We start from the raw sequence: 20,705 nt of genomic DNA, 5'->3' as shown, positions 1-20,705 counted from the left end.
GTTTAAAATGAGGAAGGAACAATGTTTATCAAGCGATACAAGCATTCCAGATCCTTTAAATTTTTTTGTAAAGAAATTCAAAGAAACAATTCCTGAAAATAAAAGGTAAGATTTTTTTAATTGTATCATGGACAAATTAGGTTTTATTTATCTAATATATTTTATTTTTATCATTACATTATCTGTAATTTATATTGTAAAATATATTGTAAAATATATGATTTTATTTACATTATTTATTATAATTGTCAGTAAATTAACCGCCAAAGAAATGTTAATGCTATTGACTCCAACTTATAGTCAATTAGATTGTTTACCAATCTCAGAAAGACATAAAAACAAAATAAATAATAAGGAAAATCCTAAAATTTATGATGATAATTATGAAAAAATTGATGAATCTCTTAAAAAAATATTTGGTAGGTTAAATAAATATATTAAATATATTAAATAATAATATATTTTTAATTATATTTATATATCATTAAATTGATATTTATATATATGTATATCATACCACAATTATTTTCATTGTTAATTATAACTTAAAATATTATTTGATAAAGTATAGTAACAACAAAATATTGTAATAAGATAATTGCAATTTAAAAGAAGAAGAAAGTGAAACACTATCTTCCACTAGTATAACAGATGAAGAATTATCGTTTGATAGCATGTGGCTAAAAAAATATTTTAAATTGCCATTAAAGATGGCGATAAAAGAAATTATATCAAAGAAACCTTATGATCCTGTTGGTTATCTTGGATTTTGGTTATTAGATTATAGAAAATTTCAAGAACGTAATCAATGGCAATTAGAGAAAGATAATGAGCTATATTATCTCCGATCTTTAATCAAGGAAGAAGTATATTTTCTATATTTATTTAGTGATTTTTATATTATATTTTATTATATTTTATTTTATATTTTTTATTTTATTATTCTTTTAATTTGTATTTAGATATATTTACTAAGCAATGTTAAAGATATATTAAGATATACTTATAAATTTTTTAAACTATTATAAATTATAATATCATTATTTTTTTCTCATTAATAATAAATAAAAACAAATCTCTTATAAATAAGAGGTAAAAGAAGATAGTTTAAAATAATGTTTCAGATACCTAAAGAAGAAAAAGTTTCAATAGATAGAAAAGAAGAAGAAGAAGAAGAAGAAGAAATGCACGATTGGAATTTTAAACATTACAAGACTATAGTGAAATAAAATTATAATAAAAAAGTTATCTTATCATTTTATAATCTTTTTTATCATTTTCAATATTTATAAAATAATAATATTAATATATTTCGATATTAATTAAATTATACAAAAGTAAGTTTTCATTATGGATAATGAAATTAATAACTTGATTATTAAACAAATAATAGAATATTAATTGCAATGAAAAAAAATAATAGGAAGTTTTGAAGATACATTTTTATATCATATCATTGATATGAAGTTTTATTTATTTTTCTATATCTATTCATTTTATAATATATATATTTATATTTATATTTATAATATATATATATTTATATTTATAATATATATATTTATAATATACAATATATATATATATATATATATTTGTATTAACAGGTCACTGTCTGACCATATGATAGTGTTCATCCCTTCGATCGACGGAACAATCCCTTTAAATTTCAATATATCGTTCCTAGGTGTCTCGACATTCGACTGTTCAGGAAATCGCATTCGTACAGTCTCGTGTATTTCCGTCGTCGGGTCGCGGTTCCCATGCGAAATTGTGCTCAGTTCGAATCGCGCAGCCGCCCCCATAGTTTGGTGCGCGGTTAATCGAAAAAATGCACTAAATCGCGAGTTTGGATGGAAAGAAAAGATTTCGATTTTGTGCGATCAACATTGCTCCAGATATAATGAGAATTGGCTAACAAGAGAATGACGTTAGCACATCTCGATGCGAATGATATAGCGAAAGTCGCCTTGAGTGCGATTCGATTGTTATTGACGCGAGGGTTGGTTGCGCGGCCATGCCAGTTGTTGGGTCAATGGCTTAGCCGTCAGATGGCGCGGTGTTCGTTTCGGTCCACCCTGCCTGCGCTGGAATGCCCTCAGCGAGGAGCTTGTCGACGCTGCCGTCTTTCGTGGAGCTTTTTTCCACGCCACGATCAGGTGACTGGGCCAAGAACCTTTTTAGATCCTATCACCCGTTTCCTAATCACTAAGGAACATTTGTGAATAGACGTGTAATTTGGGAAATGGATATGTGAACGCGCCAGCCGGGTGGTCCACTTTACGCGTACGGAGGTGCTGTGTTGTGTTGTGCACCAGAAGGCGGTTCCAGTGCACTCTACTTGATCGTATCTCATCATTTTATCGTTCGACAGTGTGATTATGTTCAAGATCCTGTGTTACTTGTATTTCAAAGCTGTGTTATAATCGACGATTATTAGCTAAGAGAAGAAGACGAGGACGCGGCGGGCGACCGAGTTAAAGCAGAACACGGGAGTGTCGTCCACCATTTTGGCTGCGCGAGGTTATTCGATGTGTGCACCATTCTCATCGCACGTTCGTTGTTTTCGTGCTTTGCATCACATCAAATCATTCACGATGCTTATCGAGTTATCTTGTGAATCGGGGAACGATTGGAAATAGTGTGTGAAAAAGTAATTGTAATAAGATGATCTCCTAAAATCGACGCTAAATGGAGCAAGGCGAGGGCTGTTTTCCTCGTCGCAATCTCGATGCTGTCAGCTGGTCATCGAGTGGCAATGCTGGGAATTAACTGAGATCCGTGGAATTCAATTATTGTGCGATCGGTACGTGTTACGAGTGATGATAAAATTGAAAAAAAATATTGTGGATCTAGGAAGTAAACCACAGTGGAATAAAATGATGTCGCTTTGAAAGTGGGTTACTATAAGTGCCGTCCCTGCTACTGATGAAAAGCGACGTTCGCTTTAGGATATCCTGTGCTTCGTTATTGTCATTTATATTTGGTTCTGTCGTATTTCTCGATACTGATTAATTTGTGAGCTCGTTTCGGGATTGCAGCTGATCGACATACGACGTGTCCGAGGTGGCAAACTGTGTGGAGCATCTCGAGTGCCATTAACCTCGTTTCGTGGCCACCTCGCGGCGAAACGACTCCCGTTCCGCGATTTTTCTGCGGACTTATGTTCTCGAGGCCCGCGTTTTAACGGAATGGGAAATGGGCGCCGTGATTAACGATGAGGAATCTGCTATGGGACGAGTCCTGGAATCGTGGCGTTTGGACACGATCCGTATAGTAAATTCTCTGTGTTAAAACGCGGGAAACGATGAAGACATTCGCGTTACTTGCGGATTCATATCGAACTGCGCGCGTGTCACGATTGTAAGACGATAAAAAGAAGCGTATTATCGTCGTTCTAGTGTTCTTAATGACGTTTTTTTTTTTCTTTTGATCATAATGATCGAATATACATGGATGATGTTGTTATGCATGCGGTGAAATAATGTTTTGTAGGTAGGAATAAACAGTGACGGAAGGAATGGTGAGGAAGGAAGGAGGATAGGATGAACTTATTGTTATCACGGATGAAACGAAACAACACGATGGAAACGAAGTGACTATACTTTTTTTTTTTTTTCTCTTGATCTCCTGGATGGGATCTCCCATCGACGTAGTTTTAGATGTATCGTGCGATTATTCGACTGAAGTGAACTGGTTCGGTGTGCTCTCTCTCTCGATCAGTGTTCCGTGTGTGTGTGGCGTTTTTGCCGCTGTTTTAACGAGGATTACGTGTGCTGTGCACGTTACTCCAATCCATCAGAGACATGTGAGTAATGTTATCAGAATTTCTTTTTTTCCCGCTGTCTTGATAACATTTTCAATGGATAACGTACATTGCTAAATATAATTAAACGATTACTTAGTCAAATATTTCCCGGTTGATATTCCTTCAGATATTTTATTTTTCATTTTTTTGATACTTACATGAAATATTGTAAAAATTTATGACACATAATATATCAATAAATTAAATTTATAATTTATTCGAATGTATTCTCGCAAATTATAAATCTTTTTTTTTATGTATCTAATAATATGGAATTACGCAATAAGTTTTTAGAAATAGAATTTTTATTTTTATTAATAAGTAAATAATTAATTTATTTATTAATTAGTTAATTGCATAATTCTGCAATACATTTAATCTAATTTGTTATTAGATGTATAAAAAAATATAGTTATAATTTGCGTGAGTATATTCGAATAAATTACAAACTTAATTTATTAAATTAAAATAACGAGTTTTTATACAAAAGTAAAACTATTCTTAGAGAATAAATTGAACGAGTAAAAAATAATGGATATTAAAGAAAAATGATACAATTATGTAACACAGGAATAGAATACATTATTAATAAGAAATAGTTTTTAACATGTTAATTTTTCTTTTGTTTTAAAATATAAACAAAAGTAATATTCATAAATTTTTATGAAAAATTATTATTTTAATTCTTTTACAATTAATTTAAATTTTTTAATTGTTCTTATAGTTTAGTCTAAAAAATTTATAAAGTGAAAATTCATTTTTTCATCATTTTTTTTAACATTTGTGATTTGTATTGATTTAAAAAATTTTATTTTTTAGTTTTGTTATTTTATTAATATTTATTTTAAAATCAAAGTTTAATTAGTGTCAGAATATATATTTTTTTAATTTACTATATATTTCTAGTAATTAAATAATATATTAACAAATATAAATACGTGATTCAGTAATGGATCTAAATTCATTTTTATATGATTAAATGAAGTTGTTAATTGTTTAATATCAGATGTTTTTTTAAATTTATCATGATATATTTGTATAAATTTTATAAAGAATTTCATTTTAATTTTCAATCAATATTTTTAAATATTAGCTGATTATAATAGTTTGGATTAAATTTGAATTAATTTATTTAATGAAAGATTATTTAATTTTATTTCTTATTTATATTCTATATGTCAAGTGATAGATGGATCTTTATAATGTAAAATATAAAATTAAAACGAAATACTATGAAAGTAAATAATTTACACTAATCATTATCTATGATCTAATAATTTTAATTAAAAATAAATGAGAACAGAATAAATCAAATTATAATAGACTATAGTTAAATTGAATTGTAGAAGAAAAACGAAATATAAGGGAATTTCAAAGGGAAACAATCTGTTTAAGATCAGACATATGATAATCCTATGGAAAGTTTTGTCATTTTCTTTTTTGGATTATTTTTTTTACAATTCTATATCTTACATATAATTATCAGATGCTATATATCATCATCGCATTCATTATTTATTTATTTTTAGAATAAACCATATTATACGAGAATTATAAAAGTATTAAATATGATTTTCAAAAATACACATTGCATTAATCAAAAGACAAAATATTTGGAAATCAAAAATAAAAAGTTTAGTTTCATTTATTATAATTTATTTAGATTATCAGGTTTTGAAACACAACTTGAAAAATAATATGCTTTAAAAATAAATCAAACTCTGTATTCTAGTTTTTCTAAATATAAAGAAAAATTACATAGCATGTAATTTTAGAAATTCTTTCTTTTGGAAATATAAACATTTTTTTCACTTTAAAATTTTATATGAAGTATCATATAAATAAGTAGAATTATAAATAGGTAATTATAAATAAGTAGAATTATAATAGTATCATATAAATAATAGAATTATAAAGATAATACTTTACTTTGTTAGAAATAAATGTTATAACAGAGCAAGTCTTAATATTAAAGAAAACTTATGCTTACTAGTAGTTTATTTTTATCTAGAAGTTTGACAATTCAGTCTTATTAGAATGGTTTATTCTAATATTGAATGAAAAAATACTCATTTATGCAAAGTCAAGAAATAGTAGAGAATATCAATGTGATGTTTGTATTATTGCAAAAAATCACATAAAGTTTTTATATATCAAAAAAAAAGAATTTTGTACCTTTTTTTCATCTTTCAAGAATAGAATACAGCATTAAAATTTGACTATCTATTCTCTTATTTTAAACAGAAAATTATATTATCAAATATAAAATCATATATCAGTGAACGCTACTAATATAAGATGAAAGATCTTCTATGAGATTTGATATTTTAATGCAAAATAATGATTTGTTATAATTCTTATATGTTATAACAAAGAAGTAAAAATATTTACAATAACTACAGAAACTATTTGCACTTGTTCCCATTTTCCAAAAAGTATTTCTTTAATAATATTCTATATTTCATTTCCAAAGTAAATTTTTATAATTATATCAAAAATATATCAATAAAGTATATGAAATATAATATAACTTGAATCTTATATGAACACTTATTATTATACATCAATATAATATAAGATAAATATCAAGTGTAACAATGTTTTGCAAATACTTTTCGTAGTGACAATAGCGTTTCTATTTAAAAATTAATTTTTATAACAATTTCACGATCTTTCCTTACACCGGGTGTCTTCGAGTGCTCGCCAAAATGCGAAAAAAAAATTTGTTCAAAAACTTTTCCGCCATTATCCCCAACCCATACTCGCCAAACATTGAAATATGCATGGGGGAAAAAAAAGTTCATACCAGACTATCCATGTGGAAACAGCCGTCCGTGCACTCTTTACATAAAGTGTTTCTCTGTTGCGGGAGTTGAGGTAGTTGTTACTCCTTTATGAACGCGGATGGCTTTTATAGAACAACTTCCGCGTATTGTCTTCTTCATAATGTAACGATGGAAATGTTCTCGCGGAAAGACTCTTTAATAAAATGCCCGTTTATCGCCGCTTTGCTGAACCTTCGTTTGTCGTTGTCCCCGCGACATCCGCCGACGCGGTCGTACATTGAAAGTTTAATGTGAAATCATCGAACATGGAAAGTTGGCGGCATTCCAGTTCCTCCTGCCGTCTCTCAAATCCTCTCCCCTACAACCCTTTATACAGTACCGGTTCACGTAACACGTGTTCAACTGTGTATGTGACATACGTTGCGGGATGCAATAGGTTGTGCTGCACAACTGCACATGGGACTGAATTATTTAAAATGCAAATTGAAACTCAATATTATTTAGGGCTCTCGATGGCTAGATGGATCATTGGAGCATCATTGCGTAAAAAATTGTGCGTAAAAGTTTCTATTTTTTAATTAAAAGTATCGTCGTATATATTGATTTACGCGAGATTATATTTTTGAGTACTATTTAGATTTTTTTTATATTTAAATTTTATATGAAAGCATACTTTAGTTTATAATCTGTTCTTGGTTAATTATCAAGTTATTATAATTGAGTGATTTGTGAAATTTTATCGATAATATTGGTTTAGTTATTCGAGAGGTTCTTAATTATTAATTGAAAGAATTTATTTTGTTAATTATTGTAATATGAAAAGTGCTTTGGTATAGATATAAGTATTTTTTATTATTTGGTTTATTATTTGGTTTATTTCAAATTGTTGGATCAAGAAGAATGTTTTTATATTATATACAAATAGAGAATTTTTGTTGACAATGACATTATATTTTGAAAATACAAATAATAAATTGATGTAAATGGATGATAATAAAAGAGACGTGAAGTGAAATTATATTTTCTATTCAGTTGTAAAACGTGTTAAATGATTAAGGAAATGATAATTTATTTTCACGTTTTATAGTCGATTGTGTTAGAAAATTAAATAACTTTATCTAGTTATCTGAGTTTGATACTATTCGCAACGAAAAATTTAGGTTCATTACTTTCAAAGGATAATTAGAGAAAGAAGGCTATAACGAGATTTACATCCATATTATAGGGAGGTCTTTCAACAAAGCAAATTTCTTGGAGAAATTCACTTAAGATTGCTATTATTCAGAAAGTATTAAGAATATAACAAGTGGCATGTAGAAGTTTGCAACAGATTTGCATTACTTTTTTTCTGATAGAAGTTTTGAACCAAAGTTAGGAAGTTTTGCATAAAGTGTTTTCAAATTTCCTCCTAAAAGATACACTAAAATTTTTTGAACCTAATTTTCATAAATAGCATGAATTTGTGAAAAATTTCTATAGCAATTCTTCTTCTTCTCTTCTTTATAATTGTATTCGTTTAAATGAGTTTAATAAATTGACAAATATATTGAGAACATTCAAAATTGAAAATCATGGATACATCTATGTCTTGTTTTTTTAACTAATTATTAGTTGATGTCTAGAAGAATATATTAATATAATTGAAAAGAGATATAATCAGTTAGATTATTCAAAAATTTATTTAATTTCAAAATAAGAACCAAATAAAAAATAATAAATATATATGTTTGATATAATTATAAAAGAAATGAGAAATTTAATTGCCAATTTATCATTTGTATGACACATTTGCAGACTGATAGTTTTTTATATCGTGTCCCTTCATTAGGATGAATTTTTCTAGGACGAATATTTTTTTGATTAACAATGAAGTTAATTGCAGGAAATAATTAAGTTCTAATTACCAGGTCTTCAGATTTTAATAATTTCATTTGTGATATATATTAGCACTCTTTTAATAACTTTTTGTAAGTATTCTTTGTAGTGAAAGAATAATTGATGTCTATTTAAAGATACAATTGTATTTTATAATATTGTTTGACTTCTTTTTGAGGTTATTTATTAGCAGAAAAATCTCTTGATTCAATTGGCTGACCTACTTTAATGTTAACTTACTGTATTCATTGCATTGCCCATTCGTCCTTGTTAATTGTTAATTTTTTGATTTGATTATTTTTAATAACTTTGGATTGAATTCATGAAAAATTATTGTATAATTACTGATAATTTTTTTATCACAAGTTTTTTTTGATATTTTTTCTTCGTGATCCACAATGGTAATAAAGGAAATATTAAATTGATTGATCTTTAAATTTTTTTAGTAATTTTTAAATCATTTCGCGCTTATTTTGTCCTTTTATCAATTTTCGATATTTATATTTATTGCATATATAAATTACATGCAAATTGTAAAAAATTGGATATCTTTAAAATTCAAGAAAATATTATAACTATTTTGATATCTAAAAGAATTTCATAAAAATAATATTTTTGAAGAAAGCTATATTAAATATATATGTAGAAATAAAATTTTCCAAATCTTTATAAACAGTTGAACTCGATCTAATATTGAATCCACCTAAACGAATTATTTCTTTTTTTAAAAATATTTGTGAAACTTTTCGAAAACTCAATTCACTTATTTTACAATATACAAAGTATTTTTTATCCTATTATTATTCTCTTGCAATTTCGTTTTACCGTCGCATAGAATATATATTTTTATTCAAAATGTGCAAAAGATACATATCGAGGGAACGATGAGACTTGACATCTAGATGATCATACCTTTGAGACTTGACATTTTGCTTGCAGTTTCCGTTAATATTCCAAGAAACTACATATTAAAATTTCATGCAAACTTTTCCTCCTTTCCTACAATTTGACAGAAACAAATCACTGTACAGAAATATTCCTCCTAACGAGAGGAATAATGGCATTTTTCTCATACATCTTATTCCCCACATTTTCATCAATCGTTTTAATTACGCAATCGATTATCTGTAGAGCAATGAAATTAATGATTGTTAATGCACTGTGCTACATATTTAAAAAAATCAATGAAAAAAACAACTCGCGTGTTTATTGACCGTTCCCATAGTGAATAATTTAACATTATTCTATCGCGAATAATAGTTTCGTTGATATCTAAATACAGGCATCAAAAATGTAAACAAGAATAGCAGTAAAAATGTTTTTAACAATATTCTTGGGTCGATATTTAGATTTAAAGGAACTATGAACCAATACAAAGTCTTAGAATTCTTTTTTTCTAATTTCTCTGTAACAGTTACTAGATTTTGTTAAACGAGATGAATAGGATAATATTAGAGATATGCAAATGAACAGTATATAGAATCTAGAGTAAAATTAATGATTGAAGTTAGTGTGTGAATTAAACGTGCATGATTAATTGATTTGGATGCATATTGATGATTAGCTTTGCTTTGAATATTTACTTTTAATTTAATTATTAATTACTGTATCGAGTGAGTTAGAGAAAAATGAAAGAGAATTTAATTTCTACTGTTCCCTATTTTTTTAAACAAATCTTCCAAATCTTTGAATTATTCACCAATCATTTGAAAAATTTCATATTTGAAAAAACTCAAGTATCTCTTTTTCTAAACCAAGCGAAATATCAAAAAGAAAAAGATAATAATAAGACGAATATATCAACCACGTCCAACTAGATCCAGGACAATCCATCTTTTTATTAACATTTGTCATCGACACTATTCCTCATCGACCACAAACTGTTCACCCCTCTTCATCCTCGAGTATCGTGCTAGGCCAAGATTTATGAACGGTCCAAAACAGACGTAGATAGGCGGAGAAGAAGGAAAATATTTTTCAGAACAAATTTTTTCTCTTTCCCTCCCATGATATTTGAAGTTAGCAACGTTTGATGCAACATTTCCTATCGATAACGACGCAAGTGCACATTTAGCACGGTATTCAAGCGGATAGGTGTCGGATGGAAATGTGGGTGGGTTGGATGAACGTTGGAGGGTATATCACGGCCCGTTTTCATTTTGCCAACTGAATATGATTTGCCATGCGGATGGGTATGTAGGTTACCGCTTTCGTACTTTCAGCTGTGCTGTAAACCATTATAGAGGGTGGTTCATAAATATATGTCTATAATTCAAATCTATAAAATAAATAATAAGATATCGTGCGAACATATGCCTTAGCCGTATTTCAATTATAATTTTTAAGTTAACTTGTGATTAATAACATCCATTAAGACGTTACGATTAATTCTTACGCTGATCATTTCAATCAGAATATAAAAGATTTGAAATAGAAGTTTTCTTCTATTAATTTATAGTTTTGTATTAAATTAAGAATAAGTGAATTTTATTTCATGTAAGTTTCAATAAATTATCGTTGATTCATCCTAAATATTCAATTTTTAATAGATATTAAATATATAAATTGATTCACAAATGCATGTTTATAAAGAGATAAATCTACACATTGAAAAATGTCATGTGAATATATATAGTTAGTTGTAGAGAAAAAGTTCCAAATATCTGCTTTGTGCTTTAACATATGCTATTTTTGAATATATCTTAAATTCATTTTTTATAATTTTTTGTAAATTGTTTTGCACATTATTTCCTTAGATTGATTATAAAAAAAAAATTAACGGATCAAGAAATAATGGATAAAACATTCTCTTTAATCATAATTCGAAAATTAACAATAATATAGGTTAAATAATTAAAATAAAAGTTAAAATTTTTTCAATTGTGATTAAATTGAATCCTCAACAAATATTCTTATTGAAAATTAGCATCACAGATATCAATTTCATTTAAATTTTTCCTAAAAGAATTTTTCAAAGTTACAGAATTTTATTTCTTAATTTCAATCTTCTGAATTTTTATATTAAATTCTCAAAATATTGTTATTAATACAAATTAGCGATAATTAATTGTTATTAATTTATTAATGATATATGACACTAATAAATTATATTTATATATGTAAATCTCTCTTAAAAAAATTTTTCGAGGTTATAAAAATCTAACCTAACTTCGAGTTCTTGAATTTTTTTAATATATTAATGATTTTCAACTTTCAATTAATAATATATATTCACGTAACGTTTTATTAGTTATTTTAATATGCAAATTTAACTCTTCAAATTATGTATTTATGAATCATTCTATACGGGAAATGGAGGATATTCCTCGAGAATAAAACGAGCGATGCTTCCTGTTCGAGGTCACACGTGAAACTCGAGAAAAGATTGTAAACATCTACTAATGATTCTACTAATGGTTCTATTTTTGAAATACCAGAGACAGATTGGAGAATTATTGGAATAATGGTTATTTATAATTTATAATCGTTCTAGAATTTTGGTATCTTTCGTATCTCTTTGAGATATTTTTATTTCTTTTTTTGAGAAATGTCAGTGGTGTGTGTAAAGGATAATTAAAGTCGTGTTGGTAATTGGATTTAGAGAAAAAATATTAGTAGCGATAAGATCTTTAATTTGAGGTGAAGTTAAATTTTAATAGAAAATCTGTATACTTCCATTAATTTTGAAACACATGTTATTTGTATTTATAAAGGCTTGAAATGTTTTGAATTTATAATACAATTCTTCAAAGTTCTTTCGCACGATAATTTACTATTTTTTAATTTTTAATGTGACAAATTCTCTAATAAGGATTTCATTAAACATTTTCCAATTTAATGCCAAATAGAAAATGATTTAGCAATAATGTTCAATATATTTTAGAATGAATATTATAAAATCAATATAAATTAAAATTATTAATTAAGAGATTTAGCTATTTTATTTCATTAGTTTGAATTTATTGTTGAAGTCTGTAATGTAATTGGAAAAGATATTTAAGTAAATTACTTATATTTTCTAAGATTTTGCATTTATATATATTGTTAATTTAATTTTAAAACGTATTAATTTTTAAAAATCAATCTCATAATATTCCAATATATACATATAGTTTTAATAATAACAAAGTACAAAATCATTAAAATATTATTAAATTATCAAAATTAAACAAATATCCTGATGCTAATCCTTATATTAATCATATAAAAATGAATCTGAAATCTTATATGTATTTTATCTTATTTTTAAAAAAGGCAATTTGTACTACTAATTTCCTCAATCATCTCAATCGAATAATTTGATCTTTGGAGACGAAGGAACAAGAGATTCTTGTAGAGATTAGTCTTAAACAGTTGTGTCGATACAAAGGCATTTGACCCCAACTTCTGTGGCGATGAACTTTGGAGGGAGTTATAGATCAGTCAATTCAGTCAATTGAATGAGAGACACTCCAGTCCTCGAAGATATGGACTTCAAAGAAACTCATAGCTGAATCGCTTGGCTTGATGTTTTATTCGAGATATTGTATTTCTCATTGTCGTATCGTTTGTGTGCTATATCTTGAACATATTGCGATCGTGAAACTATATTATTATTAAAGTTTCTAAAATTAGAAAAATTTCAGAGAAATTCAAGAGCGGATAATATATTTTTATAAAATGAATTTTATCGAATAATATCGTCCTTAAGAATTTTCCGTCTATTGAATAACTTCTATGGCCTTTTTTTTGAAAAATTTTTTGACTTTTCTCGTAATTAATTCCTTCAAGTAACTTTTGTCGGTATTCAATTTCTGTGTGCATCATTCAATTTTTCTCTATTAAAAATATATTTCAATAAATGGAATAAATGAAAATGGAATATCTGATGAATAGGAATAAAAAATTTCAGTTAGGATATGATATTTTATGAATTATAGAATTTTACTTTCAATATTATCTTTTCACTGACTAATTTTAAATGTTTCTCTTTAATTGTTTTAAAAATTAAAAATTATAAAAATATAAATCTATAATATACGTATATATGAATACTAAATTTGAAATAATATTATAAAAATTATATTTCAAATAATTATATAATTATATTTTCGTTTCAATGAAAACCAATATTAATTTTGTTAATACGTTTATTAATAATCGTGAAAAATTAATTATTAATTTCATCAATACAAATTTATTAGTAATTGGAAAATAAAAAATCTGAAATCAATCATTTTGTTTTGATAGCTCTATTGTCAACATTTAATTTTTAATTTTAGTAAAAATTTAACTAACAAATAAATCTTGATCTAAACACACAACAAAAGTTAACATTATTTTTCAAAAAGATTTATGGTTTCTCTAAAAATTATTTTGCAATGCAATAATATAATTATATAAATGCAAAACTTTTGCACTTTATAAACGTGTAAATTGTAACAAATATTAATTCGCGTTAATTATAAACTTCGATTTCTTTGGAAATAATTTTTCATTTGATTTAATTATGAATAAAAGGGGGAATAAAAAAAGGAAAATTATAATTTGAGTGGAATCATCATATATTCCTCGTGAATTTAATTAATAAATAGTCTGTTGGTGCCTCTTTTCCATGCCCTTCCTCGGTAGCCTTCGTTTTTGCACGCTCGTACAGAAATAGGAATACGATTGCAACAAATTGAATGCTTTCCTCCTCTCTCTCCTATTCCATCCCCCGTTCTTCTTCATTTCCTTTCTTTTCTCTACCGGTCGGTCTTTCGTAACGCAAGCACTTCTCGTCTTTTCGTTCTTTCATTTTCTACTTTCTGGTCCTTTCTTTTAATTGAGACTGCAAATCTGAACAGCCGGCCCCGAACTTTACGACTTCGCCTGGTAATTCCGTTTCTGTTTAAATACAATTTTAACCCCTTTGTTTATAACTTTTCAACTACTTTATTTCCTGCTTCGTAGATGTTTGAGTTGTGATATAGCGAGCCCATTCCCGACAATTTAATATTAAAGTTGGAAACTATCAGTTATAGTTAGGATATACAGCTTTGTTCATAAGTATTGCTAGAACACTTGATTTTCAACTCGTAATTCGCGAAAAGATTTTTAGAAAGTCGCTACTGTCGCTTTTTATTATTTAATTAATAACTTTTAGCATTAACTTTAATATAATTAAATATTAAAATTATCATATTTTAGAAAGATATCAAATTTTCTTGTTATTTAATTCAATATATAAATAATAATGATAATTATTATAAATTTCTATATAAGAGAATTGCGAGTTACTACAAAAGAAATTTTCAATAAAAAAAGAAATGAAAAAACATAGTATTAAAAAAATAAACTTGAATATCTGTTGAGAAATGAAATCAACGATTCAATCAAGACTTTGGAATACAAGATGTATATATTATTATTTTATTATTTATTTATTATATTACTTATTCATGTATATATATATTTTTACATATATTTTTATATGTACATAAATATTATATTATATTATTATTATTTAGAATTGATGAGATTACATTATATATTATATTATTTAGAAATAACGAATGATTTATAATTTAATTATTATAAATCACAAAAAAATTAGCATAAATAATATAAAACACATAAAACAATATGAAAATACTTTCACGATTTTTTAACATAAAATATCTATTATCTAGTAATATCTAGTAACAAAACTAAAATTTATAATAAAATATTTAATAATAATAGTAAAATTTTATTTATAAAGTAAAATATAGTTTAAAATAAAACATATCTTAATTAATAGAAGATGTTCTTTTTTTAATTTTAAGTATATATAAATGGAAAGTTATTTTCATCATGATTCAGATTATTAGAAACATTATACAGCGTCGAAAATAGTGAAACATGTGCCTTTCTACGATATCGATTACGTACCAAGACAATCCCGACTTTGCATAGTCTCTACATTTATGTACATAACCTGGCTCGTCCTTCGTTAGCAACGTTTGTCTAGATTAATAATCCCTATATCCTAGCCTAGGAGTCTTTGTTGGAGTTGCATTTAAATGTTTACCGATTGTAAATATACCGATATATGAAAGAGATGAAATGGATTATCCTCGGTCCTTTCTACTGCGCCAATGAATATTTCAGATACTATCGTTTTTCCTTTTTTATTTTTATCTATTGTCTTCGATACATTTGTCTTATTCGAGAAAAGAAAACGAATCGAAAAAGGAGAATTTATCGATAAAGAAATTTTCGAAACAGAGAATGATTTCAATTGAAAGTTTTGATCAGATGAAATTTGACTGAATATTTTTTAAGAAAGGAAAAGAATATTTTTTAAATACTTTTCACATTGTTCGTTTCTATTAAAAAGATTTCTAAATTTAAATAAATGAAATTGTTTGAAATAATTATTCAAAATATTATTTTAAAAGTTTCTGCAAGTCTGTTAGAAATAATATTATCTCAGTCTGGCTTACATTGATATTCTTCTACTTGATTCTCTAAAGATATTGTAACTATAACTGTAATATAAGTAATACAACTGTAACTATACTTGTAATATAAGTGAAAGAAAAAAAAGAGAGAATGTATATTTTTTCTTAGCCAGACAAAGCTACAGATTATATTTAATGTAGTAGAAAATGGATTATAAAATATATTTGTGTGTGTGAAGAAGGATAGTGAGATAAATCCATCTGGTGGCAAATATAGGAAGTTACATAATATTGCAATTATTGGCGTACAATTTGATGATTATTGGCAATTATTATTTTTTTTTTAAATTTTTTTATATTCTTTTTCCATATTTTGAAAATAATCGTTTCAATTTCGAATAAAATTGATCGAAATCTAATAATTATATTCAGTTGCGTGAAAAATTTTGTCTTGGAAAACTCAGCGAAAGATTTCAAATTTTTGATTACGAAATATCATGGCTTTCAGCCTATAATAGCTTTAATAATTTTAACGTAAACTGGAATAATAGTAAATTGAACGAGCACAAGCGCGTTATCCAATTTCGAAAATAATCTCTCGTCGTAAAGAGGAGTAATGAAACAAGTTCGTCGGTAGTTGGCCAAGGAAGTTGGCCAGCGTCGTAAAACACGCGGAATTTTAATGAACAAGTTGGAAAATTTCAGTGAGGAATAAACTACGCCTCTCTCTCTTAAGCGTTCGTAGATACTCTCAAATTATAGTGGAAGTACTGGCGAGTGGAACTCAAGAAAACGATGCCAGATGGAAAAGACCATATTTTGCTTTATTACAGAATATGTACAGGGGACAGGGTTTCCATCCCTCGTTTCTTATAGTTCTAAACAATGCTTTCTATTTCCTCTATGTCTTTCTAATATTTTATTTCGATCGCCTATAGTATTTGATCTTTAATTTTTCAGATATTTTTCAACCACGATTCTTTACAAATTTCAAAGTTGAGTCTTTGTTGAATTCTCTTGAAAATCAATTCTTCTAATTCATTTTGTGTTCATTTTAAATAATAATTTTCAGAATAAATTCTTCAAAATTATCACCAATATATAACTAAATATATTCAATTCAATAGAATTAAAGATTCAATATATTCGTTTTAATTAGATTTAAGATTTTAAATATTTCTTTTTAATTCACATCAGATTAATAAATTACACATTGCGTGCACATTCAAAAATTATATTTATTTCATCTTCTATTAAATGTGTATTTTAAGAAAATAGAATTGGATGTCACGTCCTAAAAAAGATCGTAACGTGTCATATTGAATGAAGGAATCGATGTAATTTTGAGAAATTTCTTACGTCGTTTGTAAATTATTAAAATCGGTTGGATCATCGGAATGGAAGAAAGTCTGACAAAATCATTAAGGAAGTATGGTTCAAGTATCTCGAACAACACCGTTATTAGATTCTTGAAACGTTTCCTTGACCTGTTTACACTAGCAGTTTTAACAGTGGTACGAAGAAGGCTCGTGGCGATGTAGTTAGCTGCATGAAACTATTTTGCACAGTTATCGCAGGCTCGAGTGGTTTCTTGAACATTGTGAAACGAGTACACCGTGTCCCCGTATTATTTCGAGTCTTTAAATCTATTTCTTCTGATAAAAGTCGAGTTTTTTTCACTATGAAGATTTTTTCTTCATTCGATCTCTCAACTTTTGAATATTTCTCTCTTTCCTTTTCTTTTTCCTTTTTCTTTTTTTTTTTCGTTTCAAATTTCAAACGAACTCGCGACATAGTAAAATTATCAGATTCGAGGGGAAATGTCGTTGTTTGTACAGTTTCGAAATAAAAATATTAAAGGGATAGAACGTAATTTTAAAGTTGGGCTCTTCCTGTTTTTATCTGGTAATACTAGAAACGTTGGATTTAGTTTAAATACTTTCTTTTTTTTTTTTTTTTTTTTTGAAAAAAATGCTTCTATCATCGTCCTGTAATTTTAGAACAATTTTCTATTGGCTCTTTTTAGACTTTTTCCATTTACTTAGTGTAAATCGATATTCAAGAACTCGGTAAAATATTATTTTAAGAAATGGATAGTAAACAGCGTACTTTATTTTGTTATGTGTACTTTTGAAAATAAAATATTTTATTTGTTGGAAAAAGTTTTTGAAATAATATTTCATTTGAAGTATGTTTGAAAATATTTTTGGTTTTATCTTAAATATTATTGGCAGAAATAATAATATTCAATGTATTTATTTTATTCTTTCCAATTTCTTTTCTAATATCTCGTGATGTATATGTATTCTCTTATTTAATTATTATAATTATTTTTGTGTTCTCTTTCTTATTTATTTTTATTTATTATTTTTTTATTATTTCATTATTTCGATATTTTCATTATTTTTTCATTTATTTCGAATCACTTGGGTAATTAAATATATTGTAAAGTAATAATTTGTGCTTAATAAATTTTTCTCTTATCTTATTTTTTAAATTAAATTATTTTAATATTTATTAACAAAACTGTTCAATATTTTAATATTTTTAGTACATTTAAAATGTTAAATTTTAGAAAAATTCATCCTAGTGATCATTAATCTTACGTAGATTTCATAGAACCTTAAGTTTTTTAAAGTCTACACTTTCAAGAAAAAAAAAAAAAAAAGAAAAGAAAAAAGAAAATGAAGGAAAAATCCAATTTATCAGGTTAAAGATTCATCAACATAATCGTTCGATCAGTCTAATGCTTTTCCAAAAGGTTAATGACCTCAATTACTTGGATGATTTCCAATTCAAACATTTACCTGTGCCTGATTCGCGAGTTGATTGACACACGTCCAGTATGGAATATTGTACGGTTCGAATACTATTATTAGGCAAATCAAACGCATCGTTGCATTGACGATATTCTGCACTGAGTGTCGTTTCTCCCCCAAGCGTGTCTCGGTCTCGTTAGCTTCGTATAATCATGTTTGTCCAGATTGCAGTCCAACTGCAACCCGTGGTTAGTGTGCATTAGCGTACGATTCATTATTGCGAGATAACGATAATTTGACAATACAGTTAAGTTACAATGATGTAGACGAAATTTGTTTTAAACGTGTTTGTTCTTCCCAATGAACCTTATCAATTGCAATTATCTTATTCTCTCTCATATTGGCAACATTTTAATTCTTCACTGATATTTAGAGCTCGTAATTTTAGACATGTAAATACGTTATTTATTATTTTTGCGAAATAAATTATATGTTATTGTTTATTGTGGAAAAACATTTAGTAAAGAAAACAAAAATATAATAAAATAATAAGAATAATGTTTTTTTATTTTAAAAAAATAAAAAAATAAATGTAAAATAAGGTACAAAATATTTGATTTTATATATAACATCATATTATTAGAAATTTAATTATGCATGTAAAGCAAGATAGATGTTCATTGGCTTAAGACAATCATTGGATTAAGCAATCTGTATTCATTATGTAAGCTCTGTGACAGACTCGTCATTTGGGGGATTAATCCTAAAAGTATGAATAAAATTTAAGCCTGATTTTGGAAACTCTTTTATATTGTTTATAATTTAATTGCATAATTTAAAAATTAATATAATATTCTTTTTTAATTGTAAATCCATAAGATTTATTTTGAATTTTTCAAAAAGATAAATCGTAATAATAAAACGTAATTAAAAGAATTTTCCAATAATATGAATTTGCATAATTGATGTGATTAAAAAAACAACGATTTTTAAATTATTTTTAAATTATTATCGCCAATGATTTCAAATAACATCGTAACTGTATCTGCAAATATACATTGCAAAAATAGATGGAACGACTGCCATCGAATTCATGTTCTTCAATTTCAAGTTTGAAGTTCAACTTGAAAATTTGGTTATAACTTGGTGAAAGCCTGGTTGCTAATTAAGCCGATTTCCTGTAAGATTTAACCATAATTAGAAAACTTTGTCATGTTTCTCTGTTTATTATCAAGTATCTTTTTCGATCTTCTTCTTTTTTTTTCAACTTCGAACGTGGATGAATTATAAAAGCTCATACCTTCGCTCGAAATACAAGAGAATCGAATCTTTACGATCTCGAAACTTGTTTTTTTCAACACCATTTTTTCGAAACTTTATATTTTATCAGGCAAGCACAGTTGTTAAAACTGCGAGAAGATCTTTCATATTTATCAGTGTGATGAATTAGTATGCTGTTTTTTCTATTATATATAAAATTACTTCTTCAGATACTTTCTCTCCTTTAATTATCCTGGAGTCTTCATTTTTCTTGAACTTACATTTTAATTGCTCTCTTGAAACATAATTTTTCTTTTTCTAGAGGATTATAAAGATTGAAATATTTTTTATATTTTTAATATTTTTCTTTTCAAAAAATTATACGAATAGAGAATTTTAAAAATAAATTGAAGAAATTAATAATAATATAAATATAAAAAATATTAATATAAAAATAAAAAGTGAATATATTTTATTACTTTATAAATTGAATTACAATTAATTCTGTTTTCTCATCTTTTTACGAATACGTAATCCATATAATAATTTAAATTAAACATAATAAAAAATAAAATGATATGATTTTATATAAATGTAAAAATAAATATATAAATATTTAACATATAAATAGATATTCCTATCTTGAAAAATAAATAAAATAAAAATGTTTATCTGTGATTAATAAAGAGTATTAAAAGCAAAGTTTGTGCTTATATTAGGCTGCAAAAGAAGAGTATATTAAAAGACATGAATGGATGTTTTTTTAGGAATGTTTGCAGACTTGATTATTGATTTAGGAAGATAAAAAACTAAA

At 26.4% G+C, this 20,705-nt stretch overlaps 1 protein-coding gene across 1 annotated transcript in view; it reads left to right on the top strand.

The window, feature by feature from the left end:
- The first annotated feature begins 1,778 nt into the window (after window positions 1–1,778).
- The window catches only part of LOC411617 (inactive rhomboid protein 1), a 377,697-nt gene continuing 358,770 nt past the window's right edge, over window positions 1,779–20,705 (top strand). The window contains exon 1 of the mRNA XM_016916296.2: window positions 1,779–3,808. The gene's annotated coding sequence lies outside the window, so the exon portion shown is untranslated. The remainder of the gene's footprint in view (window positions 3,809–20,705) is intronic.

Source organism: Apis mellifera, linkage group LG14, assembly GCF_003254395.2.
Source record: "Apis mellifera strain DH4 linkage group LG14, Amel_HAv3.1, whole genome shotgun sequence".
Classification (NCBI taxonomy): Eukaryota; Metazoa; Arthropoda; class Insecta; order Hymenoptera; family Apidae; genus Apis; species Apis mellifera.
The sequence above is the reverse complement of the archived record's forward strand: the minus strand, read 5'-3'. Positions and strand labels throughout refer to the sequence as shown.